Here is a 25,311-nt window from a genome sequence, read left to right on the forward strand (position 1 = left end):
ATTTAGCGACTTCCTGTAGACACGAAAACAAACAGGAGTTATTCCCCTTGCTGACAGCGCACCCCCTACCTCTCTCTCCACATAAAGTACTGTGTATATGTGCGCGCGCGAGTTTTAGGGGATGTCCTGAAAATCGAAGAGGCTGTATGGTAAGACCTCCCAACTACATAGTTCTGAGTTCAGTCGTACTTCATGGCAACTTGGGCGTCTAATCTTTTACTATAACCCTGAGCCGACCAAGCCATGTGATGGATTTCAAACAGAAACTGAAAAAAAGCCCGCCATATATATGTATGTATACATCTATGTGTGTATCTTAGTGTTTTTCTCATCACCACCGCTTGACAATCGGAGTTAGTTTGTTCACAGCAATTCGGCAAAAAGAGACCCACAGAATAAGTACAGGTGTCGATTCTTCTACGAAAGCATTGCACGGTCAGAGCCCCAGTCGAAAGACTAAAACCAGTGAAAGATAAAAGACAACTGTACCCTGTATTGAGTCAACAGACTGTTTTTGAAATTGGCTAATTTGCATAAGGTGTTAAAAATAGTTTCCCTCATTTTTTAAAGTTGATTGCTAAAAATTAAACATACTGTTTTAGAAGTGTATTAATTTTTGTACCTATATCTTTTATATAAAATATATTCTTTGCTTTTCTTCGTTAATTTTCATCCTGTAAACGCTATATATGGTACAATATGATACATTTTAAGAATTTTAGGTGGATTAATAAATATCAAACAGACTTTGCAACAGAAGTTAATTTGAATCTGTTAAATACAATTTAGTTCTTTAATTTTCATAGTTTATTTTATATTTTAGGTATATATATTTAGACTGCCTCCAGAAGTCTGGTCCTATAGTACCGGATAATTGGTCCGGTACTGTTGATAGAGCCGCAACGTCAAGGGAGAGCAGTAGTATCTAGGTCTATTTTTGTTGGTTCTTTTCGTCTATTACGTTTTAAAGAATGTCAGATTAGCAAAAAAGGGAAAGAAAGAAACTGAAACCATATCTTTTATATTTTACTTGTTTCAATCATTGGACTGCAACCATACTGGAAAATCATCTAGAAGGGTTTTAGTCCAACAGATAAACCCCCAATATTTCTTTTCTCTAAAGTCTGATGATACTTATTCTGTCGGTTTCTTCGCCAAGTCACTAAGTTATGGGGACGTAAACAAAACGGTACTGAGGGACTAACAAAGACAAGCATATCTCTCTCTTTCTCTCTCTCTCAGATTAGATAAATAGATATGCGCGCGTGACAAGCTTCTTTCAGTTTCGGCCATCCAAATCCACTCAAAGATTTCGTCGGCCCGGGGCAACGGAAGACACTTGTCGAAGATGTTACGCTGTGAGACTGAACCCGGAATCACGTGGTTTAGAAAACAAACAGCATATCACCCCCCACCCCCCCACGTGTATAATATAATTTATAAAAAAAATTAGACAAATCACTCGGGGATGCCATAAGTAGTTGAGGTAGTATAACAATATTTAATTGCAGGGAGGCTCACCGCATTAAATGTCTGAAACACACACATGGATCTATCTGTGTGTGTGTCCCCTTTCATTCTTTTATTTGCTTCGGCCATTGGACACTGGTCACGCTGGGGCACCGCTTTGAAGGGTTTTAAGCCAACCAAATCGAATCTAGTATATATTTTAAAGTCTGGTGATACTTATCGTAACAGTATATTTTAACCGAGTCGTTAAGTTAGCGGGGCGTAAACAAACCAACACCCGTTGTTAAGTGGTGATACACACACATATAGAACAGACGTACATTATTATTACTTGTCATTTAAACCACCAAAAATTAACACTGAAAATAATAACAATCAAGTGTATGTATGTGTATATATATATATATATATATATAGCGTTCCTACATAAAGTCGGAAATTATTTAGTGCGTCGTATGTCTTTAGCATTGTAAATGACGGTTCTCAAAAAAAAAAATAATAATAATAAATGTGGGTGTGAGAGAGCGACAGATTTGCCCCACACGCGTTTTCATATTTTTATCATTTTCGATTTCTTTTAAAAACGAAAAGAATTACGTTTTAAACGTCCGAACTTATGATTCTTGAAAAACATGCGAAACTTTTGACCGGCAACATCAATATCCCCACAACCACACAGAATCGTAATCTGCGATGTTTAAAATGTATCTAAAGAAATGGTTTTTGACACAAGTTAATTTCTTTAGGAATACGTGTGTGTGTGTGTGTGTGCGTGCATTCATATACACATACATACACACACACACGGGTGTCTACTCTTTTCGTCTACCAAAGTCATTCACAGGGCATTTAGATGGTTCAGAACTATAACAGAAAACACTTGCCCCCAAGTGTCGTGCAGCAGAATGAATCCATGTGATTGCGAAGCAAACTCGTTGACCACAATGCCATAATAGCATCATATATTTTTCTCATAATTATAGTGTGTGTGGAATAGTGTGAAACACTGTGCCACCGTACAATGAAAAATATACACTCCTTAACTAACATTGTCAAAATGTAGATATTCTATATCTTTTTATTTATTGTTAGCGTACTAAATGCTACAGCTGGCCAGACAAATAGATGTCATTTGTGTGACATTAGTATCCCAAGAAAAGACACTGAACACCTGCTGGTTCTATCCACATGCCTAACAGAGAGCTCACATAAGGTCATAACAACTGCTTTAGTAATGAGAGTAATGACATATAACAGAGAGAGGTTTGTACCTCAAAAACTAGATAAGTCGCAGCTGTTTCAAACTGCAATATCATCCAGTTGTTTGTTGCATTTTGGAAATGTCTTCTTTACCGCTAATTAAACATGTAAGCTGATCACAATTATTTTCACTCTTTTATCATTATTTACTTTAGAGTATCTAGATAGGCACAGGCGTAACTGTAATGTTAAGAAGCTTGCTTTCCAACTATGTGGTTTCAGGTTCAGTCCCACTGTGTGGCACCTTGGGCATGTCGTTTAATATAACCCCTGGCTGTGAGTGGATTTGGTAGATGGAGACTGAAGGAAGCTTGTATATGTACATACATGTGTGTGTGTATATGTATATATGTGGAGGCGCAATGGCCCAGTGATTAGGGCAACGGACTCGTGGTTTCAATTCCCAGACCGGGTGTTAGTGTTTATTGAACAAAAACACCCAAAGCTCCACGAGGCTCTGGCAGTGGGGGGAGGAACCCTGCTGTACTCTTTCACCACAACTTTCTCTCACTCTTACTTCCTGTTTCTGTTGTACCTGGATTTCAAAGGGCCAGCCTTGTCACACTCTGTGTCATGTTGAATCTCCCCCAAGAACTACGTTAAGGATACACGTGTCTGTGGAGTGCTCAGCCACTTGCATGTTAATTTCACGAGCAGGCTGTTCCGTTGATCGGATCAACTCAACTGGAACCTTCATCGTCGTAACCAACGGAGTGCCACAATTATATATATATATATATATATATATATGAGTGCATGTTTAAGTGTGCGCATCTCCTGTTCTTAACATTGCAAGACAGATGTAAATGAGTGTCACTATAAAAGCATTGTCGTTCATTTCTAATCTTCTACAAAAACATATCTGACCATGAGAGAATATTACCTTACAAGGAAACAGGTGAGGATTGGCAACAGGAAGGGTATCCAACCAATGAAAATCTGCCTCGACAGCCTGTCTGACCCATGCAAACATGGGAAAGAGGACGTTAAAAGTGATGATGATGATATCAAAATCTTTCATCAAACACCTGTAATTTCAGCACTAAATTGTATATGACATCTATTGGAGCTTTATCGTCTAAGTTGGTCAACAATTTATATAGGACAATGATGATGCTGCCTCATGCACATGACCTAGACGCTAAATTCTTGCTAATTCAGCCTACCTAACTCCATGAATAGATGTCATCATCATTTTAATATCTTAATTTTCCAAGCTTGCATAGGTCAGATGAATTTGTTGAGGCAGATTCTCTACAGCTGGATACCTTTCCTGTCACTAACACTCACCTATTTTCAAGCAAAGTAATATTTTCCCATGGCCAGACACATTTTTCATGGAAGACTGGAAATGAACAGCCTTGCTTGTATAATGATGATGCACATTTACAACCATCACATGATGTCTAGAATGTGGTACAAATACACACACACACACAAATGCATGCAGAACAATCTTCTTTCAGCTCCTGTCTACCAAATCACCCACAAGGCTTTGGGTGATCCAGTACTATAGTAGAAGACACTTGGCCAAAGTGCTGCAGAGCTGGACTGAGCCAGAGACCACATGGTTGGGAAGCAAGCTTCTTAAACAACACAGTCTTATCTGCATTGTAAATCATGTTTCATGAACTGGCAGTAAATGGATTTCATATAGGTTTTTGACAATAAATAGTCGAGTTGTTAGATCAACAAAACTATCTTCTCGTCAAATTACTACTGTACAAGACATTGAGTAATTCACAGACACTTGTACTCTTAACCTTTCTGACAACATGTTTTAAAGTGATCTAAATTAGAACTTTCTATCTTTTATCTTTCACTTGTTTCAGTTGTTGGACTGTGGCCATGCTGGGGCACCAACCTGAAGGATTTAGTCGAACAAATCGATCCAGTATTTTTGTTTTTGAAGTCTGGTACTTGTTCTGTCAATCTCGTCTGTCAAATCACAAATCTACAAGGATATAAACAAACCAACACTGGTTGTGAAGTAGTGGGGGAGGGGGACAAACACAAAGATACATAACACACAATGGGCTTCCACACAGTTTCCATCTACCAAATTCACTCACAAGGCTATATAGTAGAAGACACTTGCCTCAAAGTGCCATGCAGTGAGACTGAACCCAAAACCACAAGGTAGCAAAGCAAGCTTCTTAACCACTAAGACACCATGTTAATTTCATGTAGAATAGAAGTTATTTTACTAATTTCATTATCTTCAAAATTAAATGAAATAAAGGCAATGTATTTCAACAGAAATATGGCAACAAAAGGGTTAATGATTCCTCAAAGAGGAGAATCAAAGTGTGACATTGTGCAACAAGGCTGTCCATTCAAATTATAGGCACACTCCAACCAATAAGCTTCCACAGTTTCCCTCAACCCAATTTCGCTAATCAGAAAGGTTTGTATCAATCAGAAGGTGCAGTAGAAGAAACTTGGCTGAGGCACAAGTCCCTTAACCCCTTGGGGGTTGTTGCAGCCATGCAGCATATGTAGAACAAGAGAGCCTGGCAGAGCCCATCCCTCTCCAGGCTAAACTCATTTCTACAGCTGAGAGGACTAGAGCAACATGAAATGAAGTGTTTTGCTCAAGAACACAATGCGTTGCTCTGTCCAGGGACTGAGACCACAATCTTACGATTGTGAGTCCAACACCCTAACCACTAAGCCATATACCTCCACTTACATTACAGAGATAGAAATATTGTTTCTTACTGTACTCTTCCCTATATAGAATCTCAACACAAAAAAGACCAATAAGTCCAGTCTTCTTCACAATACCTTCAATAGTATGAAAGAGAAGAAAAAAAATTCAGGTTTAGATATTGACTTAACAGTGCTTTTAGTTCAATTAAAGTTGACAGTCAAGTTCATATTTCATGGAGTTGATAATATTATTTCACATTCTCCAACCTACAAACTCCAGAATAAATGTTTACTCTTACAAGGTTGTGCTGACATCATTTCAAATGCCCAAAAATTAGCAGTACTATATAAATATATCTACACACACACATGCCCACACACACTATACACAAGTATAAATACATATACCCTATATGCGTGTGTGTGTGTAATATCTATATAATACCTCCAAACAAGCAGGCATGCACACACACACACTTATATAAAAACACACACACACACCTACATACATGCACACACATACATTTGTATGATACAGTTGGCCAGTTTTCATTATTAGTATCTTAGTATTATTAATAAACAACTCACACAGATGACACAGTTTAATGACAAAGCACGGTTGCTAAGCTACTGTCCACACAGAGTAATTAGATACAATACAATTAAATATAGATCCTTTGTGGATGCTCAGACATAATAAAGCTGCAGTGAATGATGAGGAAAAAAGGAGAAAAAAAATCACCAGAAACGAAAATAGCAACTAAGAATTGATGATTATAACCATTTCTCTAGTAGCCACATGATTATTAAACCACAGGATGTCCATCTTGCATACACACCTGTCCTAATATAAAAGCTTAATAGGCAAGGAATTAAAATACCAAACTGTTAAAGCTTAAACCAAACTGGTGATATTTCATTGCACACACACACACACACACACACACACACACAAAGAAAACTTACTTGAGCTAATCATAGACCATCTACGTGGCCGTTCAACTTGCTAGATACAGAAGCCAAATGTCTGTCAAATAACACCCAAGCATCTTGGAAAAAAAAGAACAGATTGAAGAATGAAGTCTTAGATATACTAGGTCTTAAAATTAGAAGAGATAGTCACAGCTGGAAGGCCTTTGACAAGAGATTTACACAGTCAGAACTGACCTGGGCTATCTCTGAATAATGCAATATATATATATATATATATATATATATATATATATATATCTTTTATCTTTTACTTGTTTCAGTCATTGAACTGCAGATATGCTAGAGTATCACCTAGAAGGGCCTAGTTCAGGGGTGGGGAAACCCCTGCCCGTGGGCACAATTGCGCCCACAAGCCCATTTTATTTCACCCGCAGGCTGATATACTCGTATGTACAAAATATAGTAAATTTTTCAATTATAAAATTTATACAATATTCGTATGTCTATTTCCGATATAGATCACATTTCTACTACGGCTTAAAACGGTTAGACTTGCATAGAGAATCGTCTGGTAGTTGCCATTTGAATGGAAATTTTGTTTTCCCTATAAAACATATAAATATAGAAACCTCATAAGTAGTATAAATGTCCTGAAGTCAGTGGCGGCGTTAATGAAGATTTACACAGATATAAGAGTTAAAACTTGTGATCTGCCTGTGGACAGTTTTTTGGGGGAGGGGAGGGATTTTTGACCACTGCACTAAAAAGTTTTCCTACTCTTGGTCTAGTTGAATAAATCAACCTTTGTACTTAATATTTTTAAGTCTGGTGCTTATTCTATCGGATTCTTTTGCTGAACCATTAAGTTGCATGGACGGAAACAAACCAACACTACACTGGTTGTCAAGCAGTGGAAGGATAAATATAAACATATAAACATAAAAACATACAAGCACAAACACACACACACACATGTGACAAAGATTTTGTCCACCAAATTCACTCACTTGGCCCAGGGCTACAATAGAAGATAAACAAGATTTCATTAAATATGAAGATTTAAATTAAAACAAGTTGTTAAGAAGCTGTGTGCAGCACATGGGACAAATGAATTCTACCAAAGCCTTGTGAGTCGATTTGGTAGACAGACAGACACTGAAAGAAGCTAATAATATGTATGTATGTATGTATGTATGTATGTATGTATATATATATATATATATATATATATATATATATATATATATATATATATATCATCATCATCATTTAACATCTACTTTTCCAAGGTTACAGGGGTCAGATTTTCTACAGCAGGATACCTTTCCTGTTGCCAACCTTCGTCTGTGTCCAAGCAAAGAAATAGACGTTTTTCATAGAAGACTGGGAATGAACAACCTTACTTGTATGACAGTGATGCTCATTTGCGATGTCTAAACAGGAGAACATACAAACACACACACGGAGAAAGAGAGAGAGGTAGATAGGTTTCTTTCAGTTTTCATCTACTAAATCCACTCACAAGGCTGCCCGAAGAGTATTTTACAAGGCACTTGCCCAAGGTGCCATGCAGCAAGACGAAGCCCAAGACCACATGGTTGGAAAGCAAACTTCTTAAGCACAGAGCCACACACACATATATATGTATGTGGGGGGGAGGCAATCCCTTTGTTTTGATATTGCAGGATGGTTGTAAATGGGCACCATACATTTTCAATCTTTGATGAAAAATATATTTGGAATCAGGTGAGGATTGGTAAGAGGAAGGGTCTCTACCCACAGAAAATCTGCCTTGACAATTCCATCTGACCCATACAAGTACAGAAAAGTGAACATTAAAACAATGAGGATGGTAAATGAATAACGAATAGACAGACAAGCAGATTGACAGAGATATAACCAAACAGAGACTAATGTATAATAATTTCTTTACTATAGGCAGAAGGCCTAACATTTTAAGGGAGGGGGCTAGTTAATTACAGCAACCCCAGTGCTTCACTGGTACTTATTTCATTGACCCCGAAATGATAAAAGGCAAAGTCAACCTCAGCGAAATTAGAACTCAAAAAGTAATGATAGATGAAATGCCAAAACTTATGTATAATTTATTTGCTATTTATTGTAACCAGAACTAAATTATTGAAATAATTCCAGACTTATTTTCCTTCGTATATCACAACATCTGAAAGTAAAGTTCCTATGTGATTGCTTAACCTTCCAGATGTAGTAACAAATTCTTCAACTCAAACCCATAATTATTTTTAAATGGAAGCAAAAAAACAAACATGGGACAATCATCACCAGAAACCCCTTCCTCAAATGTCTACTCAATCAAACAACCCTGAGGTAAAAAACAATATCCGAAAGAGTTAGACAGACAGAGAGATGGATAAAAAAAAAAGAGTGAAATAAAAAGAAGTGAGATTAAAAAGTGCAAAAGATTGAAAAGGGAGAAAAACTAGGGAAAGAATGAAGAGAAATTGCAAAGGGAGAACAATGAAGTAAAAATAGTAACAACAAAAAACACTTTTAAATTTATGTTTTCAAATCCTGATGAGAAATTTTGAATGTTATTTTAGTAAGTGTCAATGAGAACAGGATAATACAAATAAACAATGATGGTGTGAGAGTATGCGTGTGTGTGTGTGTGTGTAGTTGTCCAACCGATGTCTACAAGGATATTAAATGATGATGATGAGATATATATATCCAAGTACTGCAGAAAGGAAGAAGGAAATACATTAAATAGCGCTGGTGCAATAAGGAACCCAGACAGAGGTAGTCATTAAAAACTACTGATATATATATCATCATCATCATCATCATCGTTTAACGTCCGCTTTCCATGCTTGCATGGGTTGGACGATTTGACTGAGGACTGGTGAAACCAGATGGCTACACCAGGCTCCAATCTGATTTGGCAGAGTTTCTACAGCTGGATGCCCTTCCTAATGCCAACCACTCCAAGAGTGTAGTGGGTGCTTTTACGTGCCACCCAATATAAATAATATATATATACATATAATGCAGATTAACACTATCCCTCCATGTGATCAACTTGAAAAAAAATTGTTAAAATATTTTTCTTAATATGAAACTAATAGTAGCCTTAATACACAAATAAAGAAATTTTATCCACCAATGTGGTGTTGGGCACTCATTCGTTTACATCACATTCACTCAGAAGACATTGTTTGACCCAGAGCTATTGTAGAAAACATTTCCCTAATGTCCCACACAGTGAGAATGAAATCAAAACCACATGGTTGGAAAGTGACCTTCTTAAAACCACACAGCTATGTCTATATATATATATATATATATATATATATATAAAATTTATTAATGAGGGTAGAAATTGATATTGATCAATTAAAACCAGTGGTCTAGCATATTAAAAAATCCGAAGATTAAAATTATATTACATACAAGAATAAGAGGAATGACCAGCAAATGTGGATTCCTGAATGCTAGAAATAGATGCCGAATCATCCGACCACGAAAAAGTATGCTCTCAGTAGAAAAATCAGCGACACAACAGACTGTCTTACTCATTTACAGTCTGTTGTGTCGCTGATTTTTCTACTGAGAACATACTTTTTCGTGGTTGGATGATTCGGCATCTATTTCTAGCATTCAGGAATCCACATTTGCTGGTCATTCCTCTTATTCTTGTATATATATATATATATATATATATATATATATATATATATATATATATCATCTTAACATCTACTTTTCCATGCTTGCATGGCTCAGATGGGAGTATGCTGAGGCATAGTCTTTCAACCAGATGCTGTTGCCAATCCCCTTGTCTCCAAATAAGGTAATGATCTCCTGGACTATTGAATAACTAACAGCCCAGACATGTTTTATGTGTGTGGGGGGGGGGGGCTCTGAACAACACCATTTAAGCAGCATTTTGTTTGCAATGACTGCTGAGGTGGATAGATCATCCCAAAACCTCATATGCCAGACATCCTGGTCCTCTGTCATCTCCTCTGTTGAGGTTCCGGGTCTTGCGGCCAGTCTAAATTAAATAATTACCAGACTCAGTACCAAGGTCGATATAATTGCCTAAAACCATGAAGCCAGTACACCAGTGTGGCTTGAGCCTGAAGGCTGAAACCAGTAAAAGAAGGATGGATGGATACACACACACACACACACACACACACATATATGAACACAAAGAATGAGAGAGATGTTCACAATTATATAGTTTTCAATTCACTTGGGCAAGTATCTTGAACTATAGCCCTGGTTTGACCAATATCTTGTGAATAGAATGCAGATGGGAAACTGTACAGAAGCTTGTTACACTTATTATGTGTTTGTATGCATTTATATCTCCATCAGCCTGGTGTGTGGGTGTTTTGTTTTGTTGCTATTTGTTCAGTCACAACACAACAGCAGTAGTATGAGATAACCTGATGACAATGTAGTCAGAAAGTAATCCAGTAACTTCAGTCACATCTGTTATAATATAGAGATATACCACCCATACCAGATAATAGAACAATGAGATCTAAACAATAAGTCTTAATGCCCACACACTTTCCAAGGTTTTAATTTATTTGCTGTGTGTGTTTTATGGCCTACATTGGCAGGAAGACATTTCATTGGAGATGCTTTTATTGTTTATCTCCTTATCAACCCTGATCCAGTAGACTTTGGTAAAAGGTACTGAAGCATCTGGCCATATTCTCTGACAGTATATCTAAGATTAATGTGTCCATTTTTTCAAGTAGGTAAGGTATTGAGAAAGATTTCACAGTTGTTTCTAGCAAGTTCGGAAACCCTATAGAAGTCATTTAGTTGGCTTTAAAATTAGCTTTCTATGCTATGAATTGATCTCTGGCTGTATGGAGCTGTTATTTTTTCAACTGGAGACCCCTCCTATCATTTCCCAATGTTTATAAGAATGACTGAAGCAAGCAGAGTTATGTGCCTTGCCCAATAGCATAACACAGTAGAGATATCTTAATATCTACACATGGTGACAGCTTTACAAGCTCATATTTTCGCTTAATACATTTATGTACGCATGCATGTGCACACAGACTGATAGGTGTGAGCATTGTAGAGTTGTGGTAGATTAAAACTGACAAAACTTCATTTTCAGATGAAGTACTCTGGTGCCTATATATATATATATATTATCTTCGAAACGTCTAGATAGAATAGAGACAGCTGATGAAGGGATATTCCAAGTGGCTTTCCGTTTTCCTATATGTTCGTTCCGTTGTCTGTAGTTTATTGTTCTAACGTCCTGTACCCTGATATGCATGTATATACACATGTAGATGTAAGTATGTACATATATGTGTGTATACATGTATATATATTCTTTGTATTATATATATATATATATATATTTCGTATGTGTATTTCGTGTGCAAGATTCTTGATGTGGATACGTGTGTTGAAAGATCATATATTCAAAATAAATGGAAGTGGAGAGACAAGTTACTGAAGAGATTGCAAGAGTGCAATGAAATAATTTAACAAAAAACTATATAAATTAATAAAGGACTAAACCAGTGCGTGTGTTTATTACCGGCATAATGCCTCTCCCAAGGTTTAATTGTATATATATATATATATATATATATAATTATATGTATTTATTTTCTCTTAGTTAACAATTAACTCTGACAAAATAAATTGGTTAATAGTTACCAGGGTAGCAAAGTTCACAAAATAACTTTGGTGCAGCTCCTGTTTACGAGGTAGAAACTCCCTGTTAATTTGAGGTATTTTGAATAAATATAAAATTTACATGCGTATAACTCCATTTATTAAATAAATATATATCATCTTAGCATCTACTTTTCCATGCTTGCATGGCTCAGTACTCTGGTACCTATAATTCCCCAACCACTGTCAATAATCTGGGTGAAGATGGACTCCTTCAAACATTCCAGTTTATGGTTCAGTCTAAAGCAGTGGCTCTTAACCAGGGTCCATATGACCATTGGAGGTCCATTCTAAGATTTTGCTGTTAAATTTTATGTGTAATAAATTGGTTATACTTCTACAATATACAAAATATTTTTTTCATACAATTCCTAATATTTAATTATAAAAATATAAATAGGATTTTTTTAAACATAGAATGGTTATGAGAGTCCACCTGAGTGAAATAAGGATAAAAGGAGTCCATAAGCAAAAAAACAGTTGAGAAAACCATTAGTCTAGAACATGGATTTTCAAAGTGGGTGCTACCCCCCCCCCCTTGGGTTGGCCTTGAGACAGTCCAGGTGGGCACTGGTGCCTAAGGGGGCGGTAGAGAAAAAGGAAGCAGTGGATTGGGGGACACAATGAATTTATTATATTATTATAGTATTGTATAGAAATTATATAATATATTAAATATCAAATTAGTAAAATATAAAATATTTATTAATACATAAAAATAAGGGGAGCTGGGGGTATTATGTGGCCATGAGGAGGGGGGTGGCCCAAAAAGTTTGAGAACCTCTAGTCTAGAGGGAGTAATTTATCCCCAACAAACCCTTTTACTGACAACTCAACAATCTTTTAAGGGCTAAGGGGACATATTTATGCACAGATAAATAGTGAAATTGTGTAAATTATCCACAGAATATGCTCAGTATTTGTATTTAAGTTTGTATATATTGTTTAAACATAAATCATTACATCATCATTACTTTTAGTTTCTGAAAAAGCAAAATAGATGTGTTACTGGATATTGTTGTTGTTATTGTTTTGTAAATGTAGTGAGCTAGTGAAATCTTTAGCAAGTTAAGACAAAACACTTGGTGGCATTTCTCCTGGCTCTTTACGGTCTGAATTTACATCCCACTATGGTCTTATGGTCAACTTCGCCTTTCACCCTTCCAGAGTCAATAAAATAAGTACCAGTCAAGTACTGGAGTTAACGCCTTCTCCTCTCAAGACTGCTGGCTTTGTGTTAGAATTCATCATCATCATCATTTAAGGTCCATTTCCCATGCTGGTATGGACTGGACAGCTTGACAGGAGCTGGCAAGACGAGGGGTCACACCAGGTTTTACAGTCTGTTTTGGCTTGGTTCCTACAGCTGGATGCCCTTCCTAATGGCAACCACTTTACAGAGTGTACTGAGTGCTTTTTACATTGCGGCACCATCAGTACTTTTTATGTGTTGCCAGCACCAGCGCTTTTAACATGGAACCAGTGCCAGTGTTCTTAATGTGGAACCACCATCAGTGCCTTTTATGTGACACCACCATCAGTGTTTTTAACATGGCACTAACTCCAGTACTTTTAACATGGAACCAGCACCAGTGTTCTTCATGTGGCACCACCATCAGTGCCTTTAATGTCACACCAGCACCAGCACCAGTGCTTTTAACATGGCACCAGAAGTATTATAATCATTATTTAATAAATGTGGGTGAGCTGGCAGAATCATTAGAGTATCAAAAAGTGCCTTGTAGCATTTCTTCCAGTACTTTACATTTTGGCTTCAAATCCAGCTGAGATCAACCTTACCTTCTACCCTTTCAAGGTCAATAAAATAAAAGTACCAGTCAAATATTGAGGTTGATGGAACTGAATAACACACTCCTCTCAAAAACTGTTGGCCTTCTGTCTAAATCAAAAACTATGATTATTGTTAAGGGATAGTGCCAATAACCATTTCAGTACCACCCAAAATGGTGAGTTCAACGTATTTGTATGTTGATATACAATTTCATATTCAGTTTTCCCAGTAGATGTCAACATCTACAGGGAAAACACAAGTCAGAAGAAATTTCAGAGGATCATAGTTCTGAGAGTGAGAAATGATTGGGTAAAACGTTGAGAGAGTTGTGGTTTGAGGCAGGGGAGAGCAGTATGCAGTTTGTTAATTCAGAAAACCAGAGATTGTTGCAGTAGGAGAAACAGAGAGAAGAAACAGTGCAGCTGAGTCCAGTAAACTGTAGCATGTTGTTGAGTGAGTCATTGCCAATCAGCCAAAATGGCCTTATTTTAGATGCAGTCTAGGATATGTGTGTGTGTAGCAGCAGCAGTACTGTCTCAGATATGTCAGCAGCACTTTAATATGGGTCATACACGAGCTTTGTAGTGGGTCAGCAACTGACTGAAGCTGAAGTATTTTATGTGAAGCTGCCATGAAAGAAAAACAGAGAGAAAGAGAAACCTAATATGCATGTTATTTAATGTTGTTAACGTTTAGCTTCCATTTTGAGTGATCAAGCAAAGGCATTCCAACCATGACTGTCATGTCCTTTTAAGGATAACTAGGACTAAATTATCATTTATTTTTAAAGTTTCTAAAGACAATAGTGGAGTTGAAAGGTCTGGCTGTTATTTCTAGCAGGTCAACCAACCACCTTGTAGGCTTATGCTGTCCATGCACAGAGAGGGTGTGGTACAAGATTATTCCATTGATATGAGATTCTTTTGATACTGTTCAAGGAGATTGTATTGTCATGCTCATATTTTTACCAAACACACACAAATTCAATCAATGCAACATATTTTATATTTGTTTTTGTTTTTTAAACCTTATATTATTACTTTTAAATGTCTTAGACTAAGTGGTTTTTTACTTTGTGTTTTTCTTTTCTTCCCTGTAAATTCAGCTTTATTCCATAGTTTGTGCTATTTTATATTACTCATATGATATTATTTCAACTTAGAAACTAAACGCTATATAGCCACTAAATCCTGTCCACAAACTCAGTAATAATTACAACAAAAGGCACTGGAGTGGTGAGTTCAAATCCTATTGAGTTGAAACAATTTCATCACCTATACCTCTCTTCCTCGTAATATAGCTTTTTTAAATTCAACTAATATAAACGTTTTTGCATTACATTATAGCTGATAATAGTCAAAATATAATATTTAAATCAAAACAATTCTTACTCCTGGGCAAGGCACATAACTCTTGTTACCTCAGTTCCTGGATCACGCTAAATACGTCTCCTAATGGTTAGCAAGCAGTATTCCAATATTCAAATGGAAACTTTTTGCACCCTTCTTTCTGTGTATTATATATAATACACACACACATCCCTTTTTCTATGATTGTGTAAACTAGATGAATATATCATAGAGGTATCATTTTACAGCCAGATGCTCATTTTGTTGCTAACTCTTACTTGTTTACCAAGTAAGGGATCTCTTATTCCACCTCTTCAAGGGTGAAAAGCCTGCAGATGATTTATAGACAGGAGAAATGACAATACCACTGTTAGTAGCTCAGGGATTTTCAGTGCAAATGCAAACAAACACAACAGGCTTCTTTCAAATTTCCATTAATCAAATTCACTCACAATGCTTTGGTTGATCCTGGACAACAGTAGAATACATTTAACCCAAAGCACCATGCAGTGGGAGCTTAGTGATCACGCACACGTGTGTGTGTGTGTGTGCAAGTGGTTGCTTTCTGAGTGTCTTCACATCTGTAAGTAATATGTTCTGTAGCTCAATGATGTCAATATGTGAAGGCTAGTGCAATAAAAATACCTTATAGTTCTAAAACAAGGGTTGGCAACAAAAAGGGCATCCAGCCATAGAATATTAACTTGATATGTCTTGCTCAATACAGTACAGTAACAATAAAAGGCAAGATATTACCAGCAACGGTAATATCAGATATTACCAGCAACTGATACATGGGTCGAGTCCCAAAGGTAGATTGGTTTGTTTTTTCCATAAAATTGCTGCTTATAATGTTTAATAATACTTATGGTCCAAAATCTTATCAGTTATTTCATTCACATATATTATTTTAATGCTCGCAAAAGCCAGGACAGATTTTCTACAGCATGATGCCTTTCCTGTCACTAACTCTTACCCGTTTTCAAGCAAGGTGGTATTAGCCCATAGCCAGACATGTTGCAGAATATTAGAAATGAATGACATTCATTTACCACATGTGATGCTAAGACAAGGAAACACACACACACATGCTTGTGTGTGATTGTGTGTGTATATATATATATATATATATATATATATATATATATACATATACAAAAGGCTTCTTTCTACCAAATTCACTCACAACAGTTTGGGCAGTCTAGGGCTATAGTAGTAAACAGATACACACGGTGCTAAGCAGTGGGACTGAACCCTAAACCATGTGATTAGGCAAGCTTGGAATATGGACACTAAATGATGATGATCATCACCAGCAGAAATAATGGATAATATTACCCCTCTGGTTTAACAGCAATGCTGCGTTCAAAAAAACATCACCTTGTTTGTATCATACAATACACATTCGACACTCCTAGTAAAAATAAATATAAGTTAGTTTATGTGTGTGTGTGTGTTTTAATTAAATATGGCTTTATTGTAAAGCAGACTAATGATTGTTGCAGCTGTCATCATTAACAGAGTGCCACTGGTGCAGCAGTGTCGCAGCAAAGAGACTCAACACATGCTGGCTGTACCCTCACACATTGCATATTTGCATATTTTCTATTTTTGTTTTCTAAAGAGATGAACCTTGATCTAACTTCAGTGAGATTTAAATTTATGAATGATTTTTACAAGATAAAATAAATTATGTAGGAAATTGACCCTACCGAATTTCTAGACAGTCACTCAGTCTGCTAGAAACAGCAGTCCTTCAAATTACACACTATTGTCTAAAAAAGAAGGAACATAATAGATGATGTGATCCTGGATACAAAATGTCAGAGAGAAAAAAATGTAATAGTCATGACTGGAATGCTTTTGACCATGTCAGCTCAGTCAAACCAAATATCCTGGGCTCAACAACAAGTGGAACAACAGGCCAACGAAAGAACCTCTACCTGATATGCTAAAAATAACAGCCAAATTCCGCATGAATCACATCTTTTCATCTTAAAAAGGAAGGACTTTTGAATATCACAATCCTAGTTATAGTTTGTGAATGAAATTTGATAGTTAAAAACTGTGCCCCTCATATATACAAGTGTGTGTGTGTGTGTGTGCATGCATACCATAATCATCATTTAATATCTGTTTCTCATGGTGTCATGTACTGAACAGTGACAGGATCTCATGAGCTGCAGCGCCAACCACTTTACAGTGTAAATTGGATGCTTTTTTCGATGCCAATGGAACTAGTAAGGCTGTAAGAACTAGTATGACAAAAAGAACTGAAAAAGAAAAACATCCCCACTAACGGTGGGGGTGGGAAGCTTTATGTTAGATGCTGAGAGGCTGAAGAATGAGATATGTATGCGTTTGACCGTTGACTGAACACTATTCAAATTTTTTTTCTCCGTGTTTTTCTCCTTGTCTCCGTATTCTTTCTGTTGAAGAGCGTAGCTCGAAACGTTAAAGACTTTCCGTATTCCCGAGCGTCAAACTAATACATGCTTTTGTTGTTTACACCACCTGTCCTCGTCTGTTGTTGTTTTTTCGTACATTCTCCCATATATATATATATATATATATATATATATATATCATCATAATCATCCTCATCATTTAATATCCGTTCTCCATGCTGGCATGGGTTGAATGCTTTGAAAGGAGCTGGCCAGTCACCATTTGTCTGTTTTGGCATGGTTTCTATGGTGAGATGCCCTCTCTAGTGCCAACCACTTTACAGTGCACTGGATGCTTTTACGTGAGACTAGTACAGGCACATTTATGTCACACCAGCATTGGTGCTTTTATGTGGAACCAGCGTCCAGGATCTCTTGACTGAGAGAGGGATGTAGAGGACATGCTTGTATGCATGAACAGCCGTGATCTTACTTAAGTTGACATATCTTCTCAAGCACAGCAAACCACCAGAGAGATTTGTGTGTCTGTATCCATGTTTATGTTGTTATTTGAGTTATGTCCCTTTGTGTTCTATAATTTAGTAGTTTGACAAATAGAGATCAATAAATTAAGTACCAGCCTGGAACAATACTGAAATCAATATGATCAACTGAAACCTTTAATAAAATAGTGCAACTAACAAAACTTTAGGTTTTACAGAAGAGAAAATAAACGGGATTGTGGGACATTCATACTTTTCCTAAAATGAGCCAAAGAATCAAGCATGCATCATATGAGTGAGTGTGTGTGTGTGAGAGAGAGAGAGAGAGAGAGAGAGAGAGTATTACTTCCTCCTTGCCTTGACATCATGTGATAATTGTAAATGAGTATCACCCTTTGCAATTGGTGTCCTTCATATCTAATCTTTTGTGAAAAATGCATCTGGTCATTGAGAACTATTGCCTTACTTAGAAACATGCAAAGGTTGGTAACAGGAAGGGCATCTAGCCTTAGAAAATCCACCTCAACAAATTCTGCCTGGCCTCCCGTGAGCATGGAAAAATGGAGATGATGATGATGATGATGATGATGATGATGATGATGATGGTGATTGTGAATATTAGAAACATAATCATGAACATGACCTTTCTCCCAGTAAACCAAATCCATCTAATTCAGAAAATAAATTACAATAACTGCTTTACAGTAGGATGTAGTCTTAAAGACTAGTTATCCAGCTGTAGTTAATAATCTCAATGATTGCTGCTGCACCTCAAATATAGGATTAGAAATTTCACAGTGATTTTTCTCTCTGAAGCACAAGGCCCTGTTTTTGTAAGTGGGAGGGAGAAAATATTGATTTCTCACACTGGTGCAAAGCTGAAGGTTTACAGAGGTGTGGTGAGTGGGGTATAGCCAATTAAACTGGCTCAAGTGCATGACTTGAGTTATTTTATCAATCCTGAAACACAGAAGAACAAGTCTAGGTACTGAAAAGCACTTAGTTTGCACAACTGTTCCTGCCAACTGTCAGTCATGTTAGTAATAAACATGATGATGATTACTGAGATTGGCACAAAGCCATACATTTGTGGAGAGGTGGGGGGTGAGGAGAACAAAGATGTGGTCAATCTAATCAATGCAAGTACTTGATTGGCATTTAATCATGGAAGGATCAAACCAATGAACTAGTTTCTATGAAGTTGTTAGACCTGCAGCCAAATTCCTTTAAATCGCACCCTGCTGTTTTAAAAATAGACATATTAGACAATATTAATTGAAGGGTCAGTCAATACATTTGAGTATCAAATATATGAGGGAAAAGATTGACAGTGACTTCAAAGTCTCACCACTGTTGGCATCATTAGATTGTCTGATGAAGTCAACGGATAGCAAAACTTCGAAGTTACTATCAACCCTTTCCTTGTAATAATATATTAGATGCCGAAGGTGGCGAGCTGGCAAAATCGTTAGCACGCCGGGCGAAATGCTTAGCAGTATTTCGTCTGTCTTTATGTTCAGAGTTCAAATTTCACCGAGGTCGACTTTGCCTTTCATCCTTTCAGGGTCAATAAAAGTACCAGTTGCATGCTGGGGACGATCTAATAAACTGGCCCCCTCCCCAAAAATTTCAGGCCTTGTGCCTAGAGTAGAAAAGAATATATTAAATACCGAAGTGTTTGATATACCATACTTGAACAGAGATGGGATGGTCATAACTGGAGTAACTCTGATCATTCGTCTGTCTCATCAATCAGGATTGAGAGATCTCCTTCGGTCATGACTGACCATGGGATTGCACCTAGAAAGTTACCCTCCCAGGCACAAGTCCAGGCAAGGTTGTTTATGGAAGACCAGCACTCGCCCATGCATACCAGCTTCCCTTCTCCACGCCACCAGTGTTATCCAAGGGAAAGGTAAAGGCCGATACAGCTTGGCACCTGTGACGTCGCAACTTGTTTTTACAGCTGAGTGAACAGGAGCAACGTGAAATAAAGTGTCTTGCTCAAGAACACAACATGCAGCCTGGTCCGGGATTCGAACTCACAACCTCATGATCGTAAGCTCGACGCTCTAACCACTGAACCATGCACCTTCACAATCAAGACTAACCCAGGACTAAATAAGAAGAACCAAGAAAGGATAGAAAACACAGCTGAGCCTGGCAGAAATTGAAATCACAATGTAAAGGAGTATACAATAGAGCATTTATGGTCACCTTAAGACAAATGACAAACAGTTAAGCTCAGTATCAATATAACAAAACCCTTTTAGCAAACACTGCAGAAAAATTTATCAACTGAATGACCTAATGCAATATATTCTATGGATGATGATCAAATGCTAGTGTTATATAAATTCTTAATTCTTTGTTTAACCCCCATACCAACTCCTACTGAATCAAAAACTATATACAAAAGGATCATTCTGACTTTGTTTCAGAGATAATGCTTCTTTCTCTTTATAAGCTTGTAAGGTCTGAATTGGAGATTTAGTGTCTATTTCTAACTGGTTGGACCATCCTGTAGAGGTCCCTCTCCCACTATCATGAACTGTTGCATTATAGCTTAATTTCCTTAATTACATATTTATTATGCTGAATGCCTGCAGAAGAGGGAGAGGGCTTTCAGAATGTTTAAGTGGGTGTAGTTAGAAATTTACATTACACATCTCTATGAATTTCTTTCTCACTCCAGACAACGAAAATATTCCAATGCAATAGTTACAATTATAGTTCCACATCATATTTCAAACCTTGTGCTTATAGTAAAAAGGATTATTATTATTGTTGTTGTTGTTGTTAATGTAGTGATTTATGTGTCCCATTAAATAATTAGATTCACAATACTAACTATTGAAAACATTAGTAATATACAAAATAGATTTTTAAAATTCCTATAAAGAAAATTAAACCAGGGTTCCTAAAAGTGAAATAGAATATATGACCAGAGCTGCAAGGAATGGATGGGAAGAAAGATTTACCATAATTGAAAAGAAAAATGTTATTGAAAGGCCCATGTTGCTACGTACAAACAAATCATTTGAATTAGTAGGCAAGAAAGAAACTGGTTTAGTCTTTTATATTTGTATCGTAGAAAAGATTTGCAAAACTGCAGAAATAAATATTGCTGCTTAAAAACCAGGTCAATCTAAATCAAATAATCTTTTGATGAAGACATTCCAGTGGTGACCATTCCATATATTTTTAATGTCCAATAAGTCCTTCCATTTTTTTCATAATGGTTGAATGGGAGAGCTATATCAGGAAGATTTGGCTGCCATTTCTAGCAAATTAACTGAACACATAAAAGCTCCTTCCTTAGCTTGGTGTAGATTCATTAAGTCATAATTAATTTCCAACCTTAGGAATAATAATGTGGAGTTTAATTCTATAAGATGGCTCCCAAAAGAGCAAAATAAAATAATAAATATTCATTATTATTATTATTATTATTATTATTATTATTATTATTATTACAGCAAGCTGGCAGGATCATTAGCACATTAGATAAAATACTTGGCAGCATTTCTTCCAGTTCTTTACATTCTGAGTTCAAATCCCACTATGGTCAAGACCACCTTTCATCCTTCTGAGATCAGTTAAAAAAAAAAAGGACCAGTCAAACACTGGGATCAATGTAATTAACTAATCCCCTTCCTCAAATGTCAGGTCTTGTGCCTATATCAGAAACAATTATTATTATTATTATTATTATTATTATTATTATTATTATTACAGCAAGCTGGCAGGATCGTTGCCTATTCTGTTACTACTACAACTGTCTCTGTCCCATGGAACTAGCTGCATGTAGATGCATACCACCTCCATCCAGGACCACCCAAAACAAACCTGCCTTCTCTTGTCAGCTGACATTGTGAATTACTTTCTCAGGTACTACATTAATCGCTTTAGTCAAACCTCCCACCTCAGAGAGTCTCGCCCACTGGAATTCTTTTTCCCCAGACATCAACTGAACATCAACCTACTTAATCAATAATCTCACCTGTCATAGAGGCCTGTGAAGGTCAAGGTTACTGGTTCGTTATTTCTGACTAAACAGTAAAAAGAAAATGCTGCTTGAGGATGACATCCTCATACTATCACCATCATCATCATCGTTTTAATGTCAACATTTTCCATGCTTGCATGAGTCAGGTGGAGTTGTATTGAGGCAGATTTTCTATGGATGGATGCCCTTCCTCACCTGTTTCAAAGCAAGGGGGTCAGACATTTCACATTGAATACTGGAAATAAATGACACTATTTGTATGAAAGTGACACTGGTTTACAACTATCATGTGATGTTTAGACAATGACACCACACATATCATCATCATCATCAGCATCATTTAATGTCCGTTTTCCATACTGGCATGGTTTGGACAGTTTGACTAGGCTCCCTTGTCTGTTTCGGTTTTAGTTTCTACTGCTGGATGCCCTTCCTAAGACCAACTACTCTACAGAGAGTACAGGTGCTTTTTATGTGGCATCAGTGCTCTTAACCTGGCACCAGTAAATACACACACACACACACACACACACACACACACACAACAGGCTTCTTTCAGTTTCTCTTTGCCAGATTTACTCATAAGGCATTGGTCAACCCAAAGCTATTATAGTACAAGACACTTGCTCGAGGTTCCATGCAATAGGACTGAATTTGTAATCATATGGTTGAGAAGCAAACTTCATAATTATATGGCGCTGCTTAGATATGATATTATCATAATGTGGCCACATATTCATACTTTAAACAATGTGTTATTCAGGCCACATTGGAGATATGCCTACACCATACTCTTATGTAGTGGAGTAACCAGGAAAAGAAATATCTATCATGAAAACCCCTTTTTTTGAGAGCAACTTGTTTGAGATCTCATAATATAAATGCTGTCCTTGCATGCAGGCATGTCCCCTACAGCCTTCCTTAGCTGAGTGATACAAACCTTGCAGGTTCATGGGTGCTGGTGCCATGTAAAAAGCACCCATGTCAATGCTGCAAAAAGGGCACCTGTGCCAATGCTATGTAAAAGCCCCCTGCCATTGCCACATAAAAGCACCCAGTACACTCTGTAGAGTGGTTGGTGTTAGGAATAGCATCCAGCTATAGAAACCATGCTAAAACAGATATAGAGCCCAGGCAGTTCTTCATCAGGCTAGCTTCTGTCAAGTTGTTCAATCCATGGAAAACAGAGGATGAATGATGATGGTGTGAAATTTCAGTTGATAATGCCAATATTACACACACACACACATTATGTATATGTATATAAAGTTCCAAAAGTTAGCGAGAAGATCAGGCAAAGACGGATGTGACTATCTGGTAACTGCATGCACCACCCTGAACTGGAAGCACCCAAATTAGTCTTGTGGCACCCACTTCATAATGATGTAAGAAGAGGAAAATGTCATCACACTTACATCGACAACTTAATTGCAGACACTGGCCTGGCCTGGAATGTATCCAAGATCTTGAGGCAGTGATGATGAACCGAGAAGTGTGGACTTCGTTGCTGTGGCCCGGGTTGGAACCTGGCCATAATAATAATAATAATAATTGAAAATTAATTGAAACACATAGGCTTGGCTTGTTAGAAATATAGTTATGAAAGAATTACCAAAAACAATTTTAAAAAAAGAACATAGAATTGGCAACAATGGTGGCTTGTATCAAGGAAATCCTATAAGAAACCCATTTTATTCTAATGTCCTGAGAGAGAAGTTAATAACTTTAGCCTAGCCAATCCAACACTCAGTCACATAGAAGTATGTAAATGCTTTCATAAAACAAAAGCACACAGCATACAGGATTTTAAAGTCAGTGACTATTCATTACTCATTAGGAAAATCAACCGAATTTTCAGTGTTGTGTTATTCCCTGAATGGTAGGATTATTATACATAGATAGTTTAAATGTTTATAAAATAAACAAATTTCCCCCTATTTTTTTTTTTATATTATTTCTTTTTCTTTATTTTATTCATTTCAGTCACTGGACTTCAGCCATGCTGGGACACCATCCAGAGGGTTTTAGTCAAACAAATTGCCCCACAGGACTTACTTTTTTTTTTTAAAGGCTGGTACTATTCTATTGGTCTTTTTTACCAAACCATTAAGCTATGGGGACATAAACAAACCAACAACAGTTGTCACTTGGTGGGAGGAGGATATCAAACACAGAACACACACACACACACACACACACATGGTGGGCTTCCACAAAGCTTCTGTCTACCAAATTCACTCCAGAACATTGACCGGCCTTGCTTCAGTAGAAGACACATGCTCGACATGCCACATTTTGAGATTGAACCCACACAGCCCTGCCTCCATCTATGTTACAATTTTTCTTTTTCAATCTGCCATGTCCAATCATGCTGGCACCATGTTAAAAGCACTGGAGTTAATGCCACATTAAAAGCACTGTGCTGGTGCCAGTTTATGTGGCACCAGCACAGTGCACTCAATAAAGTTAGGAAGGACATCCAGCTGTATAAACCATGCCAAAACAGACAACAGAACCTGGTGCAGACCCTGGTCTTACTAGCTCCTGTCAAACTGTCTAACCCATGTCAACATGGAAAATGAACCTTGAATGATGATGATGTTTGATCCAGGCATTAATTACACAAATCTGGATTTTTGGAGCACATGTTGTCATTTCACTCCAAGACTGCCCTGTTTCAACAAAATTATGATCAAAGGTGTTCCAACAAAGAGAGCATTTTATCTCTTTGTATATTTAGGTCTACACTGTCCAATGTGTTCTTGTTATTTTAAAGACAGCATGATGTGATTTGATAAGATTTATCTGTTATTTCTAGCAAGTTGTGTGACTATATAAAAGTTCCTTTGTTGGCTGACAATTCCTAGATTTTATTACAACCATGAAGTAACAACAATGTTGGCTATTGCAGAAATAAATTAACGAAGAAAGCTTAACCAGGCAAGGCTGTATGGTAATAAGCTTGATTCCCAGTCACACGGTTCTGGGTTCAGTCCCACAGTGTGGCACCTTGGGCAAGCATCTTCTACTATAGCTTCAGGCCAATCAAAACCTTTTGTGAGTAGATGTGGTAGGCAGAAATTGAAAGAAGCCCATTGTATATCTAAAGGGTGGGCCAGAATTCATGACTCACTTATTATATTTATTAATACATTAATATTTATTAATAAGCATATTAAGAAATATAACTAATGAGTCATGAATTCTGGCCCACCCTATATATATATCTGTGTGCGCCTTTGTGTCTGTTTGT

General features: G+C 37.0%; 1 protein-coding gene across 2 annotated transcripts in view; it reads right to left on the reverse strand.

The window, feature by feature from the left end:
• Window positions 1–25,311, reverse strand: part of LOC106884327 (uncharacterized) — a 62,797-nt gene that overhangs the window by 8,932 nt on the left and 28,554 nt on the right. The window contains exon 1 of one of the 2 annotated variants that reach the window (XM_052972357.2): window positions 23,474–23,585. The exons of the other annotated variant lie outside the window; for it this stretch is intronic. The gene's annotated coding sequence lies outside the window, so the exon portion shown is untranslated. Of the gene's footprint in view, window positions 1–23,473; window positions 23,586–25,311 lie in introns of those variants that run through there. 2 annotated transcript variants of the gene reach the window in all.

The sequence above is a fragment of the Octopus bimaculoides genome, chromosome 13 (genome assembly GCF_046866305.1).
Source record: "Octopus bimaculoides isolate indiv1 chromosome 13, ASM4686630v1, whole genome shotgun sequence".
Lineage (NCBI taxonomy): Eukaryota > Metazoa > Mollusca > Cephalopoda > Octopoda > Octopodidae > Octopus > Octopus bimaculoides.